Raw genomic sequence first — 25,820 nt, forward strand, 5'->3', positions numbered from 1 at the left:
TGACGTCTAAGCCCAACTTTGGATGCTTTGCATTTACTAAGCCGCCATATGGGCGACTCTAGTGTTTAGCGCACATGAAAAATGCTAGCGCACCTTAGTTAACAGAGCCATTGGTGTTTAGGAGGGAGTTAATTAGATTATAAAGTTTTTAAAAGACATTTATAGACTATGCCAGCAATTAGAAATACACTGCTGCAGGCAGAGCCTGGATATCCCTACACCCTCCCCCCTAATTCTTTATATGGCGCTCAAAATTGTGCATGCAAATTTAGGTGCACACTCGATTTGCACATGTAAGTTAATTGCATAGTGAGTCAATCAGTGCCAATAATTGGGCGCTATCAATCAATTATTGGGGCAAATTTGCAACAATTTGAATTTACAAAATTGTAAGTTTTATACTTTATAGAATAAGCCTAAATTTCTATGTGGTTTATAGAATATGCTGAACGCCCATCCATGTGACTAAATTTAGTCATGGGGCAGTCGCACAAAGTAAAACTTGGTGTAAATGCTGATGCTTAAATTAGATGTGGACTGGGTGTATTCTATAATCACGCTCATAGATTATAGAAATGCCCAACACCAGCTCATTCCACGCATCATGTTATAGAATACGCTTAGACGGTTCTGTGCGTAAATTCTGTGGGGGGACCAACAAGCAGGAAACAGACCTGTGTCTAAATTTGTGGTAAATACACGCCTTGATACAGAGATTTTTTGCGAAACTGAGGCCTGAGTCGGTGTGTTTGGAACCCATGACACTTCTTCATCTATACCTGCATGCTTAAATGTTAAGTTCAACTTGTTATTATTAGTTCTTTTCATATGGATCCCCCCCTTTTTTTGGGGATTCTGTGGATTCTTTTAGTATCCTTTACCTTTTGAAACACAAGGGTTTTTCTGTCTGTGATGAGAACCCCCTCCAATGTTAGAAGAGTACTATGGCTCTCAATGTGAAGCCTTGTATATATATAGGCTGGAGGTTGGGGAATTCTGAGGCTTTCCCCTTGTATTTTCAAAATTAGAACAGATACACTCCACAGAATCTTTAGTGGGGATGATTTGAGTACTTTTTTCTGTGCCACAGCTATTATGAGAGCTTTTTTTGATTACTTTTGTGATAAATTCTAATTAATGCCAATTAGTATCAATAATTGCTTGTTAATTGGCAGTTATCAGCACTGATTGGCTTCTTAACTAATTAAGTTAAATGCACAAATACAGAATACGACTGTATTTACATGCACAACTTTAAATCACACTATATAGAATCCAGGGGTTAACGTCAGGCCAGTGGCGTAGCAAGGGCGAGGCGGTGGGGGCGGTCCGCCCTGGGTGCACGTCGCTGGGGGGGGGGTGTCAGCTCCGCGGGTTCCCTGCTTCCTCTGCCCCGGAACAGGTTACTTCCTGTTCCGGGGCAGAGGGAGCAGGGAACCAGTGGAACCGACATCCCCCCAGCGGCGTGCACAAGGCAGGCAAGAATGCACGGGGGGCATGGGTGATGCGCGGGGGGGGGGGGGGGTTGATGCGCCGAGGGGGGTGTCATGCTGCACCTGAGGGGTGTGCAATGGCAAACCGCCCCAGGTGGCAGCCGCCCTCGCTACGCCACTGCGTCAGGCATACTAACTGCATTGTGTTATCTGACAATGCAGTTCATGTGTGGTAAGGAAAATGTCTGTTTGTTAATATCATGGGAAGATGGCGGGAATATCTTCAACAATTAATGCACTGGCTTTACATTTACCACATGGCAATTCGGGCAGTTATTACATGGTAACTGCAAATCCCTAGTGAAAGTCTGCCGAAGCAGAGGAACACTAAAATCCCACGATAACAGACAGACAAAAAAGGATAGTGGGAAGTAGACCAGGCTGCCCAGGAACAAACGTGGAGACTTCTAAAGACGGTAAAATATTTATTGGCGAAGACTCGACACAGACATGTGTTTCAGGCAGTTAGCCTGCTTCAGGAGTCTTCATATAATATTTGTAAAACACCAACAGGTGAATGGTGGTTGATAAAAGTACATAAGAAAATCTAGTCTTAAAAAAGACTTTTATAGAGAAAACGGGATTTGTGGCATCAGCAAGCTATCTCTGCTCTCAAAGCTTCCTACCACACTTTAGTAAATACTGTTTCATTATTTATATGTTTATTTTATTCTTATTATATGTGCTATAACATGTATGTTACATATTGCCTGGAGCAGTTTTGGGACTTGGGCAATCTATGCATCTCAATAAATAAAAAAAATAATTTTTGGCATAAATACTGAAATATTGAATATTTTTTTCATTTGAATAAGGTGTTAATCAAGACTATGGTGTTTTCCTAATTATCAGTTCAGTGTACAGCTTCCCTTACTCTTTATGGTTTACTAGTAAAAAAGGCTCGTTTCTGTTTGAAAGGAACGGGCGCTAGCAAGGTTTTCCTCAGAGTGTGTGTGTTTTACAGAGTGTGTGTGAGAGTGAGTGTGTGATAGAGAGTGAATTTGTGAGTGTGTGTGACAGAGAGATTGAGACTGGGTGCGAGAGTGTGTGTGTGAGAATGAGAGTGTGTGCCAGGCCCTCCCCTCCCCTCCCTCCCTCCCTTCCAGTTCCAGGGTCCTCATCCTCCCTCCCTCCCTGGGTCCTCATCCTCCCTCACTCCTTGGGTCCTCAGCCCCGCTCCCTCCCAGGGTCCTCATCCCCCCTCCCAGTTCCATTCCTTCCAAGCATGGTTGCATAGCTGTACAGAGACATGCATCATCTTTCACTTTTGCTTACCCACATCGCTGTAGCGCACCCGTTTCCGATGGAAATGAAACGGGAGGCAGGCAGGCACAACTGAGGCTCCTAGGGGTGGCGGTTTTTTCGTCAGCTGGGGGGAGTTTCGGGAGGGTGGCAGCGTTTTGGGAGAGGAGAGGTAGGGAGGCGGCGGTTTTTTTAGGGCGGTTGGCAGGGAGAGGAGTAGAGAAACACGCTCCGCGTGTTTCCCTACTCCTCCCCCTGCTTGGGTCGCGGTTTGTTGCTGTGCGTTGGGCTGGTGATGTCATCCGAGACGCAGCCAATTTGTGGGATGATCTACTCCATCTACCAGACCACCTTTGAGAGATCCACGGTTCCAGGCAGCCTCAGAACATTGGAGGTGAGAATTATTATATAGGATGTGGATTTTCATACAGTGCTTTTTGAGGTCTGTAAAAAAGGTTGCTCCATCATCTGGGTCAGCTGAAGAGGCTGCTTCAGTTCTAGTTTATCGCGTTGCTTGCGTGGAAGTGTGGTCCTACTTAGTGAAACCAGAACTGCGGTTCTACAAAAGCAGTGTGGCCAAACCAGGACTGGAGCAGCTTCTTTAGGTAGACTTTAAGGTGTCAGCTCTCTCTGTGAAAAAGGTAACTTAGGGGTCCTTTTACTAAAGTGCGCTGAAAAATGGTCTGCAGTAGTGTGGACGCATGTTTTGGGGGCGCACAGAATCATTTTTCTGCACACCTGTAAAAAAAGGTCTTTTTAACATTTCTGCCAAAAATGGACATGCAGCAAAATGAAAATTGCCGTGTGTCCATTTTGGGTCTGAGACCTTATCGCCAGCCATTGACCTAGTGATAAAGACTCACACGGTAACCAGGAGGTAATGACCTACACGTGACAAATGCCACTTGGCGCGCGCCCAATACATGCGTCAGAAAATAAAAATTCTTTTTCAGACGCGTGTATTGGATGCGCGCCAAAAATGAAATTAACGCAAGAGTCATGTGGTACCCGGGCGGTAACTCCATTTTGGCGTACATTGGGCGCGCGTAGACGCTTATGCGGCTTAGTAAAAGGGCACCTTAGGATCTAGAGGTCTTTATCCATTTACACCAGGGGGCAGCTAGAGGTGCGCTTATTAAATCTGGGCTTATCACTTGTCATTCCAACTTTTTGCCTCTAGAGGATGCTAGAGTCTATTCATCCAGTGGGGTTCCTGAATTTGTATGGCTTGGTTATTTAAGCACTAACTGATTTTTCTCTCTCTAAAACTGCCTCAGACTCCCAGAAAAGGAAATTAGTATCTCTCTCAATACCTGGTACCATCCTCTGTTTGATGGTTTAGCATATAAAGCACGATTTGTCAATAGAACTTCCTAATTTCGTTCTGTTATAGCTCATGCAAACACCTGCACATGGACTGTGAAGTGTTCATCTGGGAACAAAACCTAAATTATTTTTGATAATTACGGATGCATTATTCATTCTTTGCAGACAGATTGAATGCCATATTTCTGCAGCCTTGTTTTGTTCCCAAAATGAAACAAATTAAAGCCCACCTTAGCCACTTAAGAAACGTGTCTAGCTACAGTACAATTAATGAGAGCTGGATGCCTTATGACAAATGAAAAGATGTCCATCATTCTCCTTGCACATTTGTCAAAAGTGAATATTTTTTAAAGGCAGGTTTGTGCTTTGCCACCCAAGTTCATGCTTTTTTCCCCTTTTTTGTTGCTAGGATGAGTGTATGATGTTTATTTATAGGAATGAGGACTTGATATACCACCTTTCTGTGGTTTTTGTGACTACATTCAAAGTGGTTTATATACTATTTTTATTACCTTCTTACCCCACACTTTCCCACTCATGGCAGGCTCAATGCGGTAGGCAATGGAGAGTTAAGTGACTTGCCCAGAGTCAGAAGGAGCTGCAGTGGGAATTGAACCCAGTTCCCCAGGATCAAAGTCCACTGCACTAACCACTAGGCTACTCCTCCGCTAGCAACATTCCATGTAGAAGCCTGCCCTTGCAGATCAGCAATGCGGCCGCGCAGGCTTCTACATGGAATGTTGCTAGTGGAATAGCAACATTCCATGTAGAATCTCAAACAGTAGCAACCGAATCTCCAATAGTAGCAACATTCCATGTAGAATCTCAAATAGGGAAAGGGAAATGGGACTGGGACTTGATATACCACCTTTCTGTGGTTTTTGTGACTACATTCAAAGTGGTTTATATATTATATATAGGTAATTATGTTGCACCCGGGGCAATGGAGGGTTAAGTGACTTCCCCAGAGCCACAGGGAGCTGCAGTGGGAACCGAACCCAGTTCCACAGAATCAAGGTCCATTGCACTAACCACTAGGCTACTCCTCCGTTCTGTACGGCCAGTCTTTTATTGCTGTTGTAGGCCTAGGCAATCGGTGGCTGGGCTGTTTGGGGAGGCTAAAGCGGGTGGGGCCAGGCCTGAGTCCTTAATTGCCTCAAAGCATACAGAAAGGTCTGTAAAATAGTGGCAGATAATACCTTCTGTTAAATTTAGATATTAGGATACATATCAAATGCCAGAGAATAAAGTGGTAAAGAAAATTAAACAGTGCACGCTTCAGTAGCTATATATAAAGGTCTTATAAGCAACCGAATTAAAGTGGATTTTTAAAAAAAGTGTCAGTAGCTGATACCTACATCTCTATGGAGGTCGGCAGTCCATCTGCCCCCTCTTTCTCTCTCTCACATCCCACTTTTCCACAGCCAGTCTGCCTCTCTCTCACACACATATCGCCCCGTTCCGCCTTCACAGAGCTTGTTTAATTTTATTTATTTTATTTGCTACATTTGTAGCCCACATTTTCCCACCTAATTGCAGGCTCAATGTGGCTTACAGAGTACCGTAAAGGCGATCGCCAGTTCGGTATGAACAAATACAAAGTAACATAGTAACATAGTAGATGACGGCAGAAAAAGACCTGCATGGTCCATCCAGTCTGCCCAAGACAAACTCATATGTGTATTTTTTCACGGAGAGAGTAGTGGATGCTTGGAATGCCCTCCCGCGGGAGGTGGTGGAAATGAAAACGGTAACGGAATTCAAACATGCGTGGGATAAGCATAAAGGAATCCTGTGCCAAAGGAATGGATCCTCAGGAGCTTAGTCAAGATCGGGAGGCGGGGCTGGTGGTTGGGAGGCGGGGATAGTGCTGGACAGACTTGTACGGTCTGTGCCAGAGCCGGGGTTGGGAGGCAGGGCTGGGGAGGTGAGGATAGTGCTGGGCAGACGTATACGGTCTGTGCCTGTGCCAGAGCGGGACTGGTGGTTGGGAGGCGGGGATAGTGCTGGACAGACTTGTACGGTCTGTGCCAGAGCCGGGGTTGGGAGGCAGGGCTGGGGAGGTGAGGATAGTGCTGGGCAGACTTATACGGTCTGTGCCTGTGCCAGAGCCGGTGGTTGGGAGGTGGGGCTGGTGGTTGGGAGGCGGGGATAGTGCGGGGCAGACTTATACGGTCTGTGCCCTGAAGACCATAGGTACAAATCAAAGTAGGGTATACACAAAAAGCAGCAAATATGAGTTATCTTGTTGGGCAGACTGGATGGACCGTGCAGGCCTTTTTCTGCCGTCATCTACTATGTTACTATGTTACTATACCTTACCTTGAATTTGTACCTGTCCTTTTCAGGGCACAGACCGTATAAGTCTGCCCAGCAATATTTCCCGCCTCCCAACCACCAGTCCCGTCTCCCATCACCGGCTCTGGTACAGACCGTATAAGTCTGCCCTCCCCTATCCTAGCCTCCCAACCACCAACCCCTCTTCCCCCCACCTGCTCTGCCACCCAATTTCAGCTAAGCTTCTGATGTAATGGTAGGCTACAGTTAGTGTAACAGACACATTAGGGAATCATATAGGGGAAGAGTTAATTTATGTTTGAATCAGGTCACCATTTAAGACTCTACACATCTGTTAAAACAAGGCTGGGTAGTCAACATCCTATAATTGTGTCGGAGTTCATCAAACGGATCCATTCTGACTTGGTTGATGCCATACTATATGGTAAGGGTATCTGGTCTGCGACCTTAAAGCTCACCCTAGATAAGGTACACCGAGGCTCTACCTCCTGCACGTCGCAATTTCCCAGCCATCATTCACTCCTCCTTCATTGCTGCACGTTTAGCCTTGTGGATGAAGCTAATGGTGCTGGATTTAAAATCAGAGTACCGGAGCTCAGGCTCAAGCTGCCATTTGGCTCAGCGACATCAGCGCCAGTGGCGTAGCCACGAGTGAGCCTAGGCCCACTCACTTTGGGCTCAGGCCCACCCAGATGTCGCAGACCTATGATGTGGTTGACAGGGATCGCAGCATCCCTCCTGTTGTGTACCTTTTAAAATGTCACTTCTTCGCCAGCAGCGAGCAGCGCCTGATGCACACTGCTCAGCACCAGCTCACAGCCTTCCCTCTGACGTAGGCCCGCCTATGCAGAAACAGAAGTTGCTTCAGAGGGAAGGCTGTGAGCCAGCGCCGAGCAGCCTGCATCAGACGTGCTCACTGCTGGTGAAAAAGTGACGTTCAAAAGATATGTGGGGGGTGGGAGGGGAGAGGGAATTGAGAGCCCAGAGATTGGAAGCTTCAAGGTCAACAGGTTCTTCATGAACCTCAAGATGCTCAAATATGTCTGAGAGCTCCATGGCTGCACAGTGTACTACTACTACTACTTAACATTTCTAGAGCGCTACAAGGGTTACGCAGCGCTGTACAATTTAACAAAGAAGGACGGTCCCTGCTCAGATGAGCTTACAATCTAAAGGACAAAATGTCAAGTTGGTGTAGTCTAGATTTCTGAGTATAGGTGTGGTGGTTAGGTGCCGAAGGCGACATTGAAGAGGTGGGCTTTGAGCAGTGATTTGAAGATGGGCAGGGAGGGGGCTTGGCGTATGGGCTCAGGGAGTTTGTTCCACGCTTGAGGTGAGGCGAGGCGGAAAGGGCGGAGCCTGGAGTTGGCGGTGGTGGAGAAGGGTACTGAAAGGAGGGATCTGTCTAGAGAGCGGAGGTTACGGGTAGGAACGTAAGGGGAGATGAGGGTAGAGAGGTAAGGAGGGGCTGTAGATCGAGTGCATTTGTAGGTTAGTAGGAGAAGCTTGAACTGTATGCGGTACCTGATCGGAAGCCAGTGAAGTGATTTGAGGAGAGTGGTGATATGAGTATATCGGTCCAGGCGGAAGATAAGACGTGCAGCCGAGTTCTGAATGGACTGAAGGGGGGATAGATGGCTAAGTGGGAGGCCAGTGAGGAGTAGGTTGCAGTAGTCAAGGCGAGAGGTAGTAGTTGGGAGTTGGTGGGGAGGGTAGGGAGGAAACTGCTGGACATGGGGTAGTGAAGGGAAAAGGGAAGGAATATACTGGACCAGAATGTAGAGATGCCAACACTCTGCAGTGGCGTAGCCAGAAGGCAATTTTTGGGTGGGCCCACAGGTTGGATGGGTGGGCACTAGAGTTGCCAACTTTTTTGAAAGAGAAAAAACAGCAACCTAATGCACCCATGCTCTGTCCCTACCCCACTCCCCCAGAAGGCAATTTTTGGGTGGGCTAACAGGTTGGATGGGTGGGCACTAGAGTTGCCAACTTTTTTGAAAGGGAAAAAAACAGCAACCTGATGCACCCATGCTCTGTCCCTACCCCACTCCCCATAACTTCAATGAGGGTTGCAGTGCAGGCTTCACTGGCTGCAGGCCAATTGAGACCTAAGGGAAGTACAATAGACTGAACTATTCAGCCCCATTGAGCCATGGTCCTCCAACACATATATGGTATTGAAGCCAAACACATTCTGCATCCAGAGAATCTCCTGGCCCTCCACCAACAATGGATACAGAGCACAACAAGGACAATTCTCCATAAAACTCATCATACAAAGAAATCTCGTTTTCTAGTGTAATCTCAATTACAGACATATTATAAATTAACTTTAAAAAAATCTATAAAACAAAAGTCACTCAGAACCTAGAGCAAATCTACCATGCCAACACTAACTTCCAAAAACAAAGATCCTAACTATGAAAAAGAAGTGCCTTAAATATTATAGTAGGGCCCTAAAATACAAATACATTTATCAGGAAAGCTGAACAAGCCAAAATACTACAGAATGCTACATGGAAACTTCATGCTAACAGAATACCTCAGTCACACACACAAGACACAAATGCCAAATACAGAATAAGTGACCACAAACTCTAGAAATAGAAATTAAACGGAAACCCCAAGAAACTAGACCTTGCATGTAGTACAACACCAGAGAAACAAGAAAGAAAGGCATTTGCTCCTGTGCAAAATATAAAGATGGCACATGCCAGGGATGGTGTTAGGGGATGGAACTAGGGCAATTGTGCTTGGTTCCTTGGCCAGAGAAAGCCTGCATGCTGGAAGCTGAAGGCGCAGCCTGGTAATGGACTTTGGGGTCCTTTCCTAGATTTCTGTGCTGGACCCCAGCCATGTTTAACATCAACTTTGGCAAGATGTACATTCCAAATCCAACATATTATATTCACAACATTGAAAATAAAATATTTTTTTTTATACCTTTTTGTTGTCTGGTCATTTTTTCTCAAATCATATTGGTCCCAGTCTCTGGTTTCTGCTTCCCTCTGTCTTCTCTAACTCACTTGCCAGGGTCTCCTATTTGACATTTCTTCTTTCTCCATGTCCATCATCCATCTCCCATCTCTGTTTTCCTATATTTCCTTGTCCAGTATCTCCCCTGTGTTCATATCCCCTCATCCATCATCATTCCTCTGTGCACCTATGCATCCCATGCCTAACATATCCCTTCTGTGTTCCTATTCTCCCCCTTCTCTGGTATCTCTCCCCCCCTCCGTGTCCATATACCCCTTCTCCAGTGTCCAGCATTTTATCTCTATTCCATATCCCTGTTCCCCCCCCCCCCCCCCCCCTTGTCAGGCATTACCCCTCTGTGCCCATGTGCCATCCCCATACAGTATCTCACATTTGTGTCCCTGTCCCCATGCTCCCACCTAATGCCCATCATCTCCTTTTTGTATCTGTATACTTCCCTATGTCCCCTTTCTCCCTCCTCCACACCAATGTGTCCCTCTCCTCTCTGATCCCCCCCCCCCCCCCCAACCAGCTTCTCTTCCTCTCTTTCCTTCCCCTTATGCATCTGGCTCTTTCTCCTTGCACCTCTTCCCTTCCCTACAATCTCCCCTCTGCAAATCCAAAACCTCTCCCCTTCCTTCCAACCTCCCTTCTGCAAATCCAAAACCTCTCCCCTTCCCTCCAACCTCCCCTCTGAAAATCCACAACCTCTCTCCCTTCTCTCCAACCCTCTGCCCCTGGCAAGTCCAGCACCCTTCTGTTCCCTTTAGGCCCCTCCCCTCCCAGCCTCCCCTTACTGGGCCAGCACCCCACTGACTTCCTCACCCTCTCCCACCCCTGCCGCAGTGCTTCATTTAATGCTGTCGGCGCTGCTGTTGCACCTCACAGTCTCCCACCCCCGCGGCAGCGCTTACACTTTGCTATGGCGCTGCCTGACATCAACGCTACAGATGCGGCACCGACGTCTGATGTCCTGCTCCGGGGCCTTCCGCGTCTCGCCTCAGTAAACAGGAAGTTACATCAGCGCGGCAGAGGGAAGGCCCTGGAGCAGGACATCGGTGCCGCATCTGTAGCATTGCTGTCAGGCAGCGCCATAGCAAAGTGTAAGCGCTGCTGCGGGGGTGGGAGACTGTGCAACAGCATCGCCGACAGCATTAAATGAAGCGCTGCGGCAGGGGTGGGAGAGGGTAAGGATCTGCTTCTGGGTGGGTGAGTGGGCGGGCCTGAGGCTAAACTGGGTGGGCCTGGGCCCATCTAGGGCCACCCATAGCTACGCCCCTGGTTAAGACAAATAAAGTTTTGATGCCACTTCAGTAAGGCCTTATAATAGTACTGAGATGCCTATGTGCTACCAAACTTATGTTTGAAAAAAAATATATATATTTTATTTCAAAGACCTCAATTCAACGGTGAGGTGGAGCTGTGTATTTTCTCAGCTGCCACCCTTCCTGTCTTCACCATCTTCTTTATTATAATGTTTTGCTACCTTTCAAGTGCTAATTTAGATTTTCTTCAATATGCGTTTTCCTTATATCACATTTACTTCTTTACAGTTAATATTGTATAGTTCACTTATCTTAATATTAGAAGGTGCTTTCCACGGGGAATCTTATTCGACATGGCGTCACGTTTCACCCGATGGCTTTTTCAAGAATTTTCCCCTGAAAGAAATCATCATGTTAGATGTATTCAAGTAATATCGCTCTCTATATCTATTCTTTTTGTATACATTGTTACCATGAAATAATGTTGCCATCCGTGTTGGCAATGCGTTCTCTTTTGTCCAACAAGATGGCCGTGGCTTTTTTGAACAGCTGTTTTATATTGTTATGATTGGACAGATCACCAATCAGGGTCCATGGTCAGATCAACGTCATCCACTCTATTTCGGCATTCAGCTCGTGTGGTGTGATGGTATTAAGTGTAAATATCCAAAATTGTTCTTTATAGTTTAATCATTGCTCTTGATTTCCTCCCTCCCACCCCTCGTGTGTTGTATCAATGATGCACCACTTTATTTCGTTCCATCTGTGGCCATGCTCCTTCCAATGGTTTACAAGAGGAGCTTGTAAATTCTCCGTTGTAATCCTTGACTTATGCTCATTAAGTCTTACCTTCACAGGTCTGCTACTTCGTCCTAAGTAAAACATGCCACAAGGGCACTCAATCATTTAAACTTCAGTAAGGCCAACACAATTCCTTGCAGGACGTCCAGGCGAAGGGGTGGGAAAACCATATTATCGAAATAAGATGGGCGTCCATCTTTCGTTTCGATAATACGGTCGGGGACTCCCAAATCTTGACATTTAGGTCATCCCTAGAGATGGTCATCCTTAGACTTGGTCGTTTCTGGTTTTCGGCGATAATGGAAACTAAGGATGTCCATCTCAGAAACGACCAAATGCAAGCCCTTTAGTCATGGGAGGAGCCAGAATTCGTAGTGCACTGGTCCCCCTCACATGCCAGAACACCAACTGGGCACCCTAGGGGGCACTGCAGTGGACTTCAGAAAAAGTTCCCAGGTACATAGCTCCCTTGCCTTGTGTGCTCAGCCCCCCAAAACCCACTACCCACAACTGTACACCACTACCATAGCCCTTATGGGTGAAGGGGGGCACCTAGATGTGGGTACAGTGGGTTTCTGATGGGTTTTTTGAGGGCTCACATTTACCACCACAAGTGTAACAGGTGAGGGGGGGTGGGCCTGGGTCCGCCTGCCTGAAGTGCACTGCACCCACTAAAACTGCTCCAGGGACCTGCATACTGCTGCGATGGACCTGAGTATGATATTTGAGGCTGGCATAGAGGCTGGTACAAAATATTTTTTAAGTTCTTTTTTGAGGGTGGGAGGGGGTTAGTGACCACTGGGGGAGTAAGGGGATGTCACCCCCGATTCCCTCCGGTGATCATCTGGTCAGTTCGGGCACCTTTTTGTGCCTTGATCGTAAGAAAAACTGGACCAGGTAAAGTCATCCAAATGCTCATCAGGGACGCCCTTTTTTTTCCATTATGGGTTGAGGACGCCCATGTGATAGGCATGCCCAAGTCCCGCTTTCGCTACGCCTCCAATACACCCCCAGGAACTTTGATCATCCCCGCGACGGAAAGCAGTTGGGGACGCCCAAAATCGGCTTTCGATTATGCCGATTTGGGCGACCCTGTGAGAAGGACGCCTATCTTCCAATTTGTGTCGAAAGATGGGCGTCCTTCTCTTTCGAAAATAAGCCTGATAGTGTGTGTGCATTATTAACCCCAGCTTTATTTATTACTTTTAATAATTCTTCCCAAAGTATTTAAATGTCAATCATTTTCTCTGCCTTTTCTCCCAGTGAGTAATTAGCATATTGTGACTCACTGTGCTGCTCACCTCTACCCTTAGCTCAATGATGTAACAGTTTTCAAATGGTTACATAAGTACATAAGTAATGCCATACTGGGAAAAGACCAAAGGCCCATCAAGCCCAGCATCCTGTCCCCGACAGCGGCCAATCCAGGTCAAGGGCACCTGGCAGCTTCCCAAACGTACAAACATTCTATACATGTTATTCCAGAAATTGTGGATTTTTCCCAAGTCCATTTAGTAGCGGTCTATGGACTTGTGATAAGAGCGTGGATGAGGGTTCTGGTAGTGTGCTCAGAAAGGAAAGGGCGAATTTTGCTGATATTATAGAGAAAGAAACGACAGGTTTTAGCAGTCTGCTGAATATGTGCAGAGAAGAAGAGAGAGGAATCAACGATGACTCCAAGGTTACGAGCTGAGGAGACAGGGAGGATGTGAGAGCCATTAACAGAGATAGAGAATGGGGGAAGAGGGGAGGTGGATTTAGGGGGAAAAATGAGAAGTTCAGTTTTAGTCATGTTTAGCTTCAGATGGCGTTGAGACATCCAAGCAGCAATGTCAGATAAGCAGGATTAAATTTTGTCCTGGATTACGGTTGAGATTTCAGGGGTGGAGATGTAGATCTGAGAGTCATCTGCATAAAGATGGTATTGAAAGCCATGAGATGAAATCAAGGTACCAAGGGAAGAGGTATAGATGGAGAAAAGGAGGGGTCCAAGGACAGAACCGTGGGGGACACCAACTGAAAGCGGGATGGAAGTTGAAGAGGAACCGCCAGAGTGAACACTGAAAGTGCGAAGTGAGAGGTAAGAGGAGAACCAGGAAAGAACAGGGCCCTGGAATCCAATCAAGGATAGCGTATCAAGGAGTATGGTTTGGTCAACAGTGTCAAAAGCAGCAGATAGGTCAAGAAGGATAAGGATAGAATAGAGACCTCTGGATTTAGCCAGAAGCAGGTCATTAGAGACTTTGGTAAGTGTAGTTTCAGTAGAGTGAAGAGGGAGGAAACCAGATTGGAGTGGATCAAGAATAGGTTGAGAAGAAAGGAAGTCAAGACAGCGGCAGTGAACAGCGTGTTCAAGTAATTTGGAGAGGAAAGGAAGAAGGGAGATGGGGCGATAGTTGGAGGGACAGGTAGGATCAAATGAGGGTTTTTTTTAAGGAGTACAGTGACAACAGCATGTTTGAAGGCCATAGGAACAGTTGCAGTGGAGAGTGAGAGATTAAGGATGTGACGGATGACAGGGATGACAGTAGGAGAGATAGTGCTAAGTAGATGAGTGGGGATGGGGTCAGATGAACAGGTAGTACATTTAGAGGAGGAAAGAAGAAGGGCAGTTTCCTCAGTAGAAACTTTAGAGAAGGAAGAAAAAGAAGGAGAGGAAGGAGAGTAGGGGGTGCGGATTAAGGGAGAGAGAGGTGGGGAGGGTTTGGATGAAAATTCAAGGTTAATCTCACGGATTTTATCATGGAAGTACTCAGCTAGGGTCTGAGGAGAAAGAGAAGGGGGAATTGGGGATGGAGGCACTTTGAGAAGAGAGTTCAGTGTGGCGAAGAGAAGTCGAGGGTTAGAACCAAGGGAATTTGTCAATTGGGCGAAGTAATCTTGTTTGGCCTGCGAAAGGGCAGACTGGAAAGAGTTAAGCATGAATTTGAAATGAATGAAGTCAGCAAGGGTGGGGGATTTAAGCCAAGAACGTTCAGCAGAGCGGGCACAGGAACGAAAGTAGCGGATTTTAGAGGTTAGCCAAGGTTGGGGTTTGGTACACCTAGTAGGACGGGGCATGGGAGAGGCAAGAGTGTCCAGAGCAGAGGAGAGAACAGAACAGTATCATAGGAAGAAACGGCTTCATTAACAGATTTAGATAGAGTGGTGGAAGAGAAAAGGTTAGAGACACAAGAGGACAGAGTAAGGGGGTCAATAGCTTGAAGATTCCTAGATGTGACATTGACACTTAAGAGGAAAAAGAGATTCCTCTTAAAATAGAAATGCTATATATCCAATCCTCCAGTTATCGCTCTGATTTTGCATGTACTGCCAGAACTATTCTTGTCCTACTGGCGTAAATATGACAGTGCCTGAGTGTGCATTTTTTGTAGGAGAAAGGGGAGGGGAGGAGGGTGCGGGGCAGGGGGTTGGGAAAGCAGGTTTAGTATGATTTTGTACTTATATGTATAGAGTGTCCATAAGAATCCAGGACCCCTGTTTTAGTGCGTTGGGATACCGATGGAGGTGTGGGTCTGGGGAAGAATAAATGGAATGTTGATATATATATATTTTTTTTATAATTCTGTTGTTATTTGCAGTTTGGAATTGCATTTGTTTCAATAATAAAAAAAAAGATTTTATGTAAAGCAATTCTGAAAAGAGTGGGCTAAGATTTCTCCACAGTGATGTGAAGTACTAATATCAAATTATAGGATGTGTTTGATAGCAATGAATGCTATTCAAGGGTCCATCCAGTTATTAAATTTATGGGGGCAGTTTCACATGGGTAATATGGGTGTTGGATAACTTTATTCTTTAAATAAATGATGTAATGATTTAAAAAAAAAAAAAGGCTTGGACAAATTCCTGGAAGAAAAGTTCACAAACTGTTATTAAGGTTAGAATGGGGGAAATCCACTGCTTATCCCTGGGGGTTAGTAGCATGGAGCCTTTGCTCTTTTTAGGGATCCTGCCAGGTACATGTGACTTAGATTGGCCACTGTTGGAAGCAGGATGCTGGGCTAGATGGACCTTTGGTCTGACCTAGTACCAGGATTCCTATGTTCTTAGAGATATGCCAAATTAAAGCCACAGAGAATCAATAGCAGCAGTACAGGAGCTGACTCAAGAGGGATGAGTCAATGCTGTTGTTTTCAGTTTTTTCTTTTCTTTGCTGTAGATTTGTTAACACAGGGGGTAATATTCAGAACAGTTGCTGGATTAAGTTAAAAACTGGCCATGGCATTTAACTTCATCCAGATATTCTGTGCTAATATTCACAGAGCTACCAAGTTACCCATTCCAGGAGGAAGACTGTTTGGCCAGTCCTAGATGTCTGCCAATCTCATCCTGGTGCATTATGGGACCTGCAGCACTGATTTCAATGGATAGAATCGTGGACTACAAGTCCCACACTGCTTTGGGATGTAAGTTTAAAACCAGGACCGGCCAAAACGTCTCCCTCCTGGAATGGGTAACTTGGCAGCTCTGTATTCATCTAGGTAGCAGTGCTAAATATATAAATAGTGTTATCACGGGGCTGGCATTATCCATGTAGTTAAGGTCTGCTATAATATTCCCTCAAGTCTGTCTTTTCATGTCTCACTATTGTCCTCTGTAGCTCATACTTGACCTAAAGATGAAGGTTGTGTCTTTGAAAGCTTGTCCAAAAACAAATTGTTAGACCAATAAAAAAAGATATCATCTTATTTTATTTTGTTATATTTCTGTGTGTTGCTATAACACTCTCACCGTCCTTTATGTTTTAATTCCTGGGTGACACCCAGTGTAGCAGACTGAATTAGAGAGCTGCGTGGGGACAGAAATATCACCCATCCCCAATAGAATCTAATCCATACCCACCTGTACCAACTTAGATCCATTCCATCTCCACCCATCCCCACAATTAATCTCCTCCATCCAAACTTGTACCCGCAGAATTCGATGCTATTATTTTATTGCTCACAGCCCTCTGTTTCCTCCCAACCCCAACAGCCTCCTGTGGTTTTTTTTTGGATGGCATTCACTAGTGAACCACCGAGTGTTCCAAGCCTCAGTCTGGTGTTCCAGCTGCCTCTCTGGGCATTCCAAGCCTCATTCCGGTGCTCCACCTGCCTCTCTCTGTATATTCCAAGCCTCATTCTGGTGCTCCAATTGCCTCAATCAGTGCATTCCAAGCCTCATTCTGGAGTCACCAGAGATTTTGACTACACTCCTGTGGGAATCCCACAGCAGCTTCTTCCACCCCTGTGGGAATCTCTTGCAACTTCTCTAGATTGAATAGTGTCTCCTCTTAACATAGAAATTAATTGCAGACTCCTTGTCCTTTTCTTGAGGTCTGAACCCTGAAGATTTACTGCTCCAAACATAGGGAAACACTCCCCTCTCGGTGTCACAAAAGGAACAATAAAGAAGTTACAGTGGCCTATCAAATGTACCATCGCAGAACAATATGTGTTGCACCACCTGCAAGTCAATGTTAGGAACACATGAGACTGGCTTCCACCTTCTCCAGAACACCACATGTTCTACGTCCTGTTGTTATTGGTTCTATTGTTACCACCCCTCTCGGCCGGACTGAAGTGATGTGGTCCCAGATACCTGATTGTTGTAGTCGTGGCGAATATCCAGGGAACACACACTCACAGCCGAGGGAGTGGAACAAATAAACTAACCTCGTCCTTTACTCAAAGAATAAAGGAGGAAAAGAAGCTAAATTTAGGATTTGTTCCTGAACTGGAAGAACCGCACCTCCAGATTTGCAAATTATCTTTTTCTCTATTGAATACAAATGCAAACACATTTTCATTCAAATAAACTCAAATTCACAATTAGTGTGTGGCTTAATAGAACTGCAATAACATATTCAACATTCAAATGTAGTTTTACATGGATACCCTTAACTTTTTATGTTTCTTTCAACAAAATCACCTAAAAAGGCAGAAAAGAACCTTTACAGATAAATACTTAAATTGTCTTTTAATCAAAATCAGATATTTGTTATTATTCTCTTTCCTGATGTAAAAATTGGAGTCTTTGTGTGCACTATTGGTGTTTTTGCAGGGATCTCATGGATTTTTAATATCTGATGTTCTGTTCCTTGGTTTTCCCTTAAGATATTGTAAACCAAAAAAAAAAAACTATATGTCCTTCAACACCCTTTGCCAATGTCACTTAGCTGTGGTTGAATTTATTTAGGTGAGGTCTTTCTTGCGTTGGAGCTCAGCTGGAACCCTTCAGTGGATAATTCACCGATCTCTTCTTCCTAAACCTCACTTATAAAGAAAATAATCAGGGAAACAAAATCTTAAACTCCCTGCTTGTCCAGGAACTGACTCCACTCTGGTGACAATTAATCAGTTCTCAATACTGTGGCCACACTCTCTAATTGAAATAAAGTAAGTTAAAGGCTTTCTCACTACAAAACCTATTTCTCACTGTTGATTCCCTGTTCTAAACGCTCCAGCAGGCTTCAGCACTGCATTCAGAACCATCACACAGTACCCAGTCCCTATTCCAATGATGTTTCAACATTTCATCTCACAAGACCCACTCAAATACATAACATTACTCTGCATAGCTATCAGATCAATCTGGAGCATACAGCACACTCGTACAAAAGCAGAGCTTAATCTGCCACCTCAAACCTTGTTCTGCAATCAGATCATGTGCACAAAACACACCTTCCACACAGACATTGCCTACTAGCAACTTTCTCCAAATATCAGATTTACCTCTCAGTCCTTCCAAAATCCTTACACATTTTTTTCCTGACACCCTTATAGGCTTTCTCGTGTAGTACAATTCCCACCACAAATCAAAGCCTCTCTCACCCTAAAATGGTAAATCACTTATCTCTGGAAATTCAGTGCTATACTGGAACATTCACACTCACCTCAGCTCACTTTCAATATCAAAGTGCCCTTTTTCAATGTCACTTATTTCACTTTAAACTCATAAAATATACTTTTATTTCTTACATTTCACACACTCAGCATACGTTTCTCTCCCAGTCATTCCCTGCTCTCGTCTTCAGTTCACTCAGCAGTCTCCCAACTCACCCCCCTAGAGGAACATCTGACATCCCTCAACCAATCAGCTTGTCAGCTAAAGACTGGTTTTTTTCTTAGATGTATGGTTTAGAATCTTGGCTGTCCCTTCCCCCCATAAAAGTTACTGCAAAACTTCCTACACAGAGAATTTCAAAGTCAATTTTAACCTGACTTGTACCCAAAACAGCAAGGAACATTTTATAGTACAATCCCCACTTAATCATGGTTTATTCCTTGAAAAATAAAACCAAATTTAAGAAACATCTCACACTTCACCTAACTCCATTAATAATTTCCAAACTAACTTTAAACCTTTTCCAGCCAGCATAGTAACATAGTAGATGACGGCAGAAAAAGACCTGCACGGTCCATCCAGTCTGCCCAAGATAAACTCATGTGTATACCTTACCTTGATTTGTACCTGTCTTTCTCAGGGCACAGACCGTATAAGTCTGCCCAGCAGTTTTTCCTGCCTCCCAACCACCTGTCCCGCCTTCCATCACCGGCTCCGGCACAGACCGTATAAAAGTCTGCCCTCCCCTATCCTCGCCTCCCAACCACCAACCCCTCTTACCCCCACCTGCTCTGCCACCCAATTGTAGCTAAGCTTCCGAGGATCCATTCCTTCTGCATAGGATTCCTTTATGCACATCCCATGCATGTTTGAATTCCGTTACTGTTTTCATTGCCACCACCTCCCGCGGGAGGGCATTCCAAGCATCCACCACCCTCTCTGTGAAAAAATACTTCCTGACATCTTTTCTGAGTCTGCTCCCCTTCAATCTCATTTCATGTCCTCTCGTTCTACCGCCTTCCCATCTCCGGAAAAGATTCGTTTGCGGATTAATACCTTTCAAATATTTGAACGTCTGCATCATATCACCCCTGTTCCTCCTTTCCTCCAGGGTATACATGTTCAGGTCAGCAAGTCTCTCTTCATACATTTTGGAACGCAAATCCCATACCATCCTCGTAGCTTTTCTTTGCACCGCTTCTATTTTTTTGACATCCTTCGCAAGGTACGGCCTCCAAAACTGAACACAGTACTCCAGGTGGGGCCTCACCAACGTCTTATACAGGGGCATTAAAACCTCCCTTCTTCTGCTGGTCACACCTCTCCCTATACAGCCTAGCAATCTTCTCGCTACGGCCACCGCCTTGTCACACTGTTTTGTCGCCTTCAGGTCCTCTGATACTATCACCCCAAGATCCCTCTCCCCGTCCGTGCCAATCAGACTCTCCCCGCCTAACACATACGTCTCCCTTGGATTTCTACTCCCTAAGTGCATCACTTTGCATTTCTTCACATTGAATTTTAATTGCCAAACGTTAGACCATTCTTCTAGCTTCCTCAGATCTTTTTTCATGTTTTCCACTCCCTCCGGGGTGTCCACTCTGTTGCAAATCTTGGTGTCATCCGCAAAAAGGCAAACTTTACCTCGTAACCCTTCGGCAATGTCACTCACAAATATATTGAACAGAATCGGCCCCAGCACCGATCCCTGAGGCACTCCACTACTCACCTTTCCCTCCGCCGAGCAAACTCCATTCACCACCACCCTCTGGCGTCTGCCCGTCAACCAGTTCCTAATCCAGTTCACCACTTCGGGTCCTATCTTCAGCCCATCTAGTTTATTCAAGAGCCTCCTGTGGGGAACCATGTCGAAAGCTTTGCTGAAATCTAAATAGATTAATAGATAAATAGCAGCATCCACCCAAACCCTGGAACAGCCTCCCCAGAGCCCCAGGAGAAAACATTTAATATATGTTACCATATATTACACTATGATATCTCTGTCTGGGAGGGTTGATGGAACTAACTGATCTTTCAAATTTTTGCCCCTTGAAAATGCTATCTCTGTCTGGGAGGGTTGATGGAACTAACTGATCTTTCAAATTTTTGCCCCTTGAAAATGCTATTGTGGGTTTGATGTTCTTAAAGCAGGGGTGAGTTTCTAGGACGTGCCAATTTTTGTAAATAATTTTTTTGAATTCTCTAGCATATTGGGAGTAGCGGAGAGTACAGACAAGGTCTGGTGCTTTTCTCACTCCTTGGTTAGTCAACAAGGTATCTCTATTCTGCATACTTGCTTTTGCGAAACATTTCTTGATGCAATTCCTTGGGTAGCCTCTTTGTAAGAAACGTTTTGAAAGTGTGTTGACCTGTGATTCATAATCACTGAAGTTGGTACATATTCTTTTAAGTCTTAAAAACTGTGAGTATGGGAGGTTATTCTTCAGGCTACGTGTGTGGAAGCTGGTATAGTGAAGAAAAGTATTTCTGTCCATTGGTTTCCTGTATACCTTCGTGGTAAATGAGTAGTCAGACTTAGTGATTAGTATGTCCAAAAAAGGTATCTGGTAAGGGTCATAATGCATCTTAAACTTTAAGTTCTCATCACTGGTGTTTAGCCAATTATAGAAATCATTCAGTCTATCAGTCCCACCTTTCCATATTATGAGCACATCATCTATATATCTCTTGTAAAGTATAATCTTAGATTGATATTGATGGTCTTGAAGGAATTTTTTCTCAAACTCTGCCACGTATAAGTTTGCGACGTCAGGAGCCATGGCAGAGCCCATGACTGTGCCGCGTATCTGCTGGTAAAATGTTTTCTGGAATGAGAAGTAATTTTTGGTAACTGCTAGTGTCGCAAAGATGATTATCAGATAATTGGGTGTCCGCCACCCAATCTCGGCTAAGCTCCTTAGGATCCATTCCTTCTGAACAGGATTCCTTTATGTTTATCCCACGCATGTTTGAATTCCGTTACCGTTTTCATTTCCACCACCTCCCGCGGGAGGGCATTCCAAGCATCCACTACTCTCTCTGTGAAAAAATAACATAGTAAATGACAGCAGATAAAGATCTGTACAGTCCATCCAGTCTGCCCAACAAGATAAATTCGTTTTACATGGTATGTGATACTTTATATGTATACCTGAGTTTGATTTGTCCTTGCCTTTCTCAGGGTACAGACCGTAGAAGTCTGCCCAGTACTGTTCTTGTACTAAGTTCTGAAGCTAACGCCGAAGCCCCTTAAAATTTACACTCCAGCCCATCCCTATCTATTCAGTCACGAGCAGGGCATAGACCATAGAAGTCTGCCCAGCTCCCGTTTTGTTTCCCAATTACCGGCATTGCCACCCAATCTCCGCTAAGATTCCATGGAACCATTCCTTCTAAACAGGATTCCTTTGTGTTTATCCCACGCATGTTTGAATTCCATTACCGTTTTCATCTCCACCACCTCCCGCAGGAGGGCATTCCACATGTCCACCACCCACTCCATGAAAAAATACTTCCCGACACTCCTAAGTCTGCCCCCCTTCAACCTTAATTCATGTCCGCTACTTCTACCGCCTTCCCATCTCCAAAAAAGGTTCATTTGCGGATTAATACCTTTCAAATATTTGAACTTCTGTATCATGTCACCCCCATTTCTCCTTTCCTCCAAGGTATACATGTTCAGGTCAGCAAGTCTCTCTTCGTACGGTTTGCAACGCAAATCCCACGTAAGGGCACACTAAGGCTTTTTGCTGCAGCTTAGTAAAAGGACCCCTAATTTTGCTGTTGAGCCAATGAAAGATTTTGCTACGTGAAAAGAATCCAGTAGACATTTTAAAGCAGTTTGGGGGATACTTTGTTACAAAACAACATCTTACATTGGCCTCAATATAATTAAGTGGAAAGAAAAATAGATTTGGGCTGTCTGCTATATAATGTCCCCGAGATTTACTATTGCCATCAATAACGGGCAGATGATATGAGTCCTCCAAATTCCCCCCAGGGTTAGATTATCCTGTCTGCAAAGGAACCTAATTGATTCTTTAGGTTCAATCCTTTCCATCCGTGCAAAAGAGCGGCTGCATTAATTCTGTATAATGTGACACACAGTATTTGCATACTGCTCTCGAGCACAGATTTTTTTTTTCTTCTTTTCACTTTTACGTTTGATTTGTTTTCTCAGTAAATGAAATCTGAGCTTGATTTTTTTTTTTCGTCAACAAAATTAGATTTTGTTAAATATTTTGCTTCTGTAAAACTGCAGGTAATAGCTAGAGTGATTCATGGGAGTTTTCTTCATGCCAGCGATGGAGCTGGAGGGGGCCCTCGGGCTTCTTTCAAGTTTGAAATTATTTGATGCAATAAAGAGTGTCTCATTCTCACTGAGGGGAGAAGAACTGGGAAGAGCCTTTGGATAAGAAACGAGTGGCATAGCATCACTTGCTGCACTTGAAAGAGAATACCTAGGAGACTCTGGATTTGAAACCAAGAAGCCTGTGAAATTTTAGAACAGAACATAGCTGGAAATTCCCCCCTCCCCCCCCCCCTGCATTCTCTATAGAAACAGAGAAAATGACAGCAGATAAACACCATATGGCCTATCCAGTCTGTCCGATCATATCATCCACTATCTCTGCCTCCCTCTAAGAGGTCCCACATGCCTGTCCCGTGCTTTCTTGAATTCAGATACAGTGCTTATCTCCACCACTTCCATTGGTAGGTCATTCCACGCATCTATCACCCTTTCCGTAACGAAGTATTTCCTTAGATTACGTCTGAGTCTACCTTCCTTCAACTTCATCTTATACCCTCTTGTTCCAGAGCTTCCTTTCAGAGATCTGCCTCCTGTGCTTTTATGGTATGGAGATATTTAAATGTCTCAGTCATATTTCCCCTCTCTTGTCTTTCTTCTAAGGTATACATATTGAGGCCTACGAGTCTGTCTCTATATGCTTTATGATGAAGACCACTGACCATTTTAGTAGCCACCCTCTGGATTGACTCCATCCAGGTTATATCTTCTTGAAGGTGCAGTCTCCAGAACACAGTAATTTAAATGGGGCCTCACCAGAGACTTATACAGAGACACTATCACCTCCTTTTTCCTGCTGGTTATTCTTCTTCCTATGCAGCTAAGCATCCTTCTGGCTTTGGCCATTGCCCTTTCTATCTGTTTGGCCACCTTAAGATCATCAGAAGTGATCACCCCCCAGTCTCGCTGTTCTCTTCTTAAATGGTACTGCTCCCTCGGGTTTCTGTAGCCCAAGTGCATGACCCTCCATGTTTTAGCATTAAATCTTAGTTGTGAATCTCTGGAGCAGTCTTCTATCTTCTCTAGATATCATCCGCAAAGAGGAAAATTTTACCCAACAGCCCTTCTGCAATATTTTAAAAGAGCCGGGCCAAGGGCCAGACCCTGCGATACGCCATTGGTAACATCCTTTTCCTCTGAGTGAATTCCATTTACCACCACCCTCTGTCTTCTTCTGCTTAACCAGTTTCTAACCTAGTTAGTGACTTTCCGGTCCAGACTCAGTTTATTTATCAGTTCCCTATGTGAAACCGTGTCCAGTGGCGTTCCTAGCCTGGATGGCACCCGGGGCGGATCGCCGATGCGCCCCCCCCGGGTGCAGCGCGCCCCCCCGGCGAAATGACACCCCCCCTGGTGCACGCCGCTGGGGGGGGGGGGGTGCCGTGGCACGCGCCTGTCGGCTCTGAAAAGTTCGCAAACTTCGCTCATTCGCTGCAGCTCCCTCTGCCCCGGAACAGGAAGTAACCTGTTCTGGGGCAGAGGGAGCTGCAGCGAACGAGTGAAGATAGCGAACTCGGAGCCAGGCGTGCGCCGCGGCACCCCCCAGCGGCGTGCACCCGGGGCGGACCGCCCCCACCCCTTGGTACGCCACTGACCGTGTCAAAGGCTTTACTGAAATCTAAGTGTTCCGTTTAAATCTAACTGGTTGGTCACCCAATCAAAGAAGTTAATTAGATTAGTCTGACATGACCTTCCTCTAGTAAAACCATGCTGCCTCAGGTCCTGCAATCCATTTGAGTCCAAAAACTTTAGCCAGCAGGGGCCATCATGGATCCAGCACTCATCTTCCCTTCCTCCTGAGTTGCATGTGTAAGCTAGGGTTTCCATTTAGCCACAGGTTTTGGTTTTTTTTTTGTTACATTTGTACCCCGCGCTTTCTCACTCATGGCAGGCTCAATGCGGCTTACATGGGGCAATGGAGGGTTAAGTGACTTGCCCAGAGTCACAAGGAGCTGCCTGTGTCTGAAGTGGGAATTGAACTCAGTTCCTCAGGACCAAAGTCCACCACCCTAACCACTAGGCCACTCCTCCACTGTTGCTACTATTTGAGATTCTACATAGAATGTTGCTATTCCACTAGCAACATTCCATGTAGAAGTTGGCCCTTGCAGATCACCAATGTGGCCGCACAGGCTTCTACATGGAATGTTGCTAGCAACATTCCATGTAGAATCTCCAATAGTAGCAACATTCCATGTAGAATCTCCAATAGTAGCAACAGAATCTCATATAGTAGCAACATTCCATGTAGAATCTCCAATAGAAGCAACATTCCATGTAGAATCTCCAATAGTATCTATTTTATTTTTGTTACATTTGTACCCCACACTTTCCCACTCATGGCAGGCTCAATGCGGCTTACATGGGGCAATGGAGGGTTAAGTGACTTGCCCAGAGTCACAAGGAGCTGCCTGTGTCTGAAGTGGGAATTGAACTCAGTTCCTCAGGACCAAAGTCCACCACCCTAACCACTAGGCCACTCCTCCACTGTTGCTACTATTTGAGATTCTACATGGAATGTTGCTATTCCACTAGCAACATTCCATGTAGAAGTTGGCCCTTGCAGATCACCAATGTGGCCGCACAGGCTTCTACATGGAATGTTGCTAGCAACATTCCATGTAGAATCTCCAATAGTAGCAACATTCCATGTAGAATCTCCAATAGTAGCAACAGAATCTCATATAGTAGCAACATTCCATGTAGAATCTCCAATAGTAGCAACAGAATCTCATATATTAGCAACATTCCATGTAGAATCTCTAATAGTAGCAACATTCCATGTAGAATCTCCAATAGTATCTATTTTATTTTTGTTACATTTGTACCCTGCGCTTTCCCACTCATGGCAGGCTCAATGCGGCTTACATGGGGCAATGGAGGGTTAAGTGACTTGCCCAGAGTCACAAGGAGCTGCCTGTGCCTGAAGTGGGAATCGAACTCAGTTCCTCAGTACCAAAGTCCACCACTGTAACCACTAGGCCACTCCTCCACTCAGTTCTGCTAACAGATTTATAATTCTGATTGATTTACCTATGAAAATTAGAACAATATACCCACGCTCGCAGTGGAGAACAACCGGGACTTCCTCAGCCTGTCCGATTGACCTGGAAACTCTAGTGCAGGCCCAGCCAGAGTTTATGGATGGTGGATCTGAAGCAGATTGTCTGATATTTGGGATTTTTGTTGTTATGGTTGAAGTAGCAGCACCTCACATTAGCTGGAAGTATTTCTATGCAAACCAATGGGTGAACTTTTGAGTAAAGGGTAAACTGTAACGGA

General features: G+C 45.1%; 1 long non-coding RNA gene across 1 annotated transcript; it reads left to right on the forward strand.

The window, feature by feature from the left end:
- The first annotated feature begins 596 nt into the window (after window positions 1-596).
- On the forward strand, window positions 597-16,333 carry LOC115480122. The gene is made up of 5 exons (XR_003943785.1): window positions 597-606; window positions 11,189-11,196; window positions 13,179-13,182; window positions 13,952-13,955; window positions 16,229-16,333. It is a non-coding gene; the product is annotated as an uncharacterized LOC115480122 (long non-coding RNA).
- The last annotated feature ends 9,487 nt before the right edge of the window (window positions 16,334-25,820 follow it).

This window comes from Microcaecilia unicolor, chromosome 11 (genome assembly GCF_901765095.1).
Source record: "Microcaecilia unicolor chromosome 11, aMicUni1.1, whole genome shotgun sequence".
Taxonomy (NCBI): Eukaryota; Metazoa; Chordata; class Amphibia; order Gymnophiona; family Siphonopidae; genus Microcaecilia; species Microcaecilia unicolor.